This window comes from Prinia subflava (assembly GCF_021018805.1).
Source record: "Prinia subflava isolate CZ2003 ecotype Zambia chromosome W unlocalized genomic scaffold, Cam_Psub_1.2 scaffold_31_NEW, whole genome shotgun sequence".
NCBI lineage: Eukaryota > Metazoa > Chordata > Aves > Passeriformes > Cisticolidae > Prinia > Prinia subflava.
This window is the reverse complement of record NW_026960608.1, coordinates 378,403-380,595: the sequence shown is the minus strand read 5'-3', so window position 1 is coordinate 380,595 and position 2,193 is coordinate 378,403. Positions and strand designations below refer to the sequence as shown.

General features: G+C 42.1%; 1 non-coding gene across 1 annotated transcript; it reads right to left on the bottom strand.

The window, feature by feature from the left end:
* Nucleotides 1-1,029: 1,029 nt before the first annotated feature.
* LOC134565036 (U6atac minor spliceosomal RNA) lies at nucleotides 1,030-1,150 on the bottom strand. The gene has a single exon (XR_010083756.1). It is a non-coding gene; the product is annotated as a U6atac minor spliceosomal RNA (small nuclear RNA).
* Between the last annotated feature and the right edge of the window lie 1,043 nt (nucleotides 1,151-2,193).

Genomic DNA, 2,193 nt, shown 5'->3' with positions numbered 1-2,193 from the left:
GCTTTCCTTCCCAGAGCATGGACTCAGAGCCAGGCCGGGGAGTGCAGGGCTGTAGGAGGATAGCTTATATCATAAGGTAGAGCTATCCACACCTGGGCCTCAACCCAGGCCTCAGACCAGGCCTCAGGCCTGGTCTAACAGGCCTCAGTACGTTCAGCATACGTAGTAGCAGATAAACTTATCTGCTACTAGGAATGTGTGAAGGTAGTAGTGTTACTAGCATAGAACAGTTACTGGGAAGACACGGTGGCTACCTTAAACTGCAATAGCTTACATATTTCTGTATTCTCACTGCCTATCAGAATGCACCTGTTCTTGTAAACTATTCTGTCTGTATTTAACCCGCCATCTCAAGGAATAAAGGGAAGAACGTGTGATATACCCACATTGGGTCAGACCCCGTTCTTTAGTCCCCGATCTTTAACTGTTCCCAGCTTTCACAGGGCAATGGGGCACAGCTCTGCTTTCCATTGTGGGAAGGAGGGTGAAACCTGCAAGAAGAAGGCAGAAAGGAGTTTTACCAGATCACATCTGAAACCTGAATTTTACCTGTATTGTGAAGAAACCCTGAGTCAGTTCTGGCTGCACATCTGGCAGCAGCATTTAGAAGTCTTCTGTAACCTACAGTAAGGGGTTCTGTGCATTTGTGTCTTTACGTCAAGTGCTGGAATAGTCACATTTATGCAATTCAATAGTCCAAAATATTTTTGAACAACCACCAGTGAATTTGGACAGGCAGCAGCTTTAAATACTAGCCTTTTGCCTTGTCACAGAATCACAGAATATTCTGGGATGGAAGAGGACCACAAGGATCATTGATTCCAACTCCTGCCCCTGCACAGGACACCCCAAGAGTCACACCCTGTGCCTGAGAGCATTGTCCAAATGCTGCTTGAAATCTGTCAGGATTAGTGCTGTGACCACTTCTCTGGGGACCCTGTTCCAGTGCTCAAGCACCCTGTGGGTGAAGAACCTTTCCCTAATATCCAACCTAAATTTCCCGACACATCTTCATGCTGCTCCTTTAGGTTAAACATAACTAGATGCCACAAAGTAGGTGGCAGTGCCTTAACTGTATGCATTTTGTATAGACCACAACGGCCTCTTCCATCCTTTCCAAGGGGAGTGTTGATCTTCTTTCATGAAACACTCAAAGAAGGTCATAATTCAGAATGACCAAACATCCATAATTTGTATGACCAGACATGCAAGTGAATAAACCTTGTCCTGCTTCAGCCACCTACTTCAAACCTGCCATATGACTCCTTGAGGTTTGAATGAATATGCATACATCCTATGCCTTAACTTCTGTAAACAAAAGTCCCACTGAAAGACACAAAGAATCCTGGATTATGAGAAATGGCATATAATCAGTAGCATGTAGCATCAGTCTGACTGACATGTGCCTACTGTCACTGCTCTTCCTGATCCTGGGGTTGCAGAAAACAAGTTCTCTTTTCAGCCATCTCTTGATATCAGCCCAAGACCCTTCAAAAGCACCACAAGCGAATTCTCAGCAACACTATTAAATACAGACAGCAGAGGAGATTTGGAAGCAGCAGTATTTCCATGTTAGATTCTTGTGTCTCAAATAATGAGATGCATGATGCCTGCCTCTCTTGCTGATAGCTGGGCTACTGCTTGCTTTTATAAGAAATGATTTGCTGATGAAAAGCCAATCAGCAAAATGCTGAATGTATTACTATGTAATTTCACATGAAAAGAGAAAAACAGCCTGTGTCCTTGGATAACAAGTAAATATTGATTTTATAGTAGTTGTTTTATCTTCACCCAAATCATCATTTAGTAATGGAGACAGTTCAGCCTATGGTTTAAATAGGATTTGCTGAAATTTAAGTCCCTATTTCTCTTACACTGCAGTTTTAGGTAAGCAAATGGTTGGTAGATCTTTTCATCAGTGGGCACAAGGCAAAGGTATTCCAGACTCTTATGGTGAAGGTCATGAGCTTTGTTTTTTGAGGGAGACAGAAAAAATAATGACAATTATTTAGATGCAAAGAATCCCAAGAAACACTAATCCTTCATGCAACATATATTTAAACCTCGGAATCCTTGGCCATGGAGTATTAAGTGCTTGAATAAGCATAAAAAGCAAGACAGGTTTGCTTGGACAAGTTGGCATTGAACTATAACAATTTGGTAGCTGTCAAGTATTTATTTAATATAGATTAC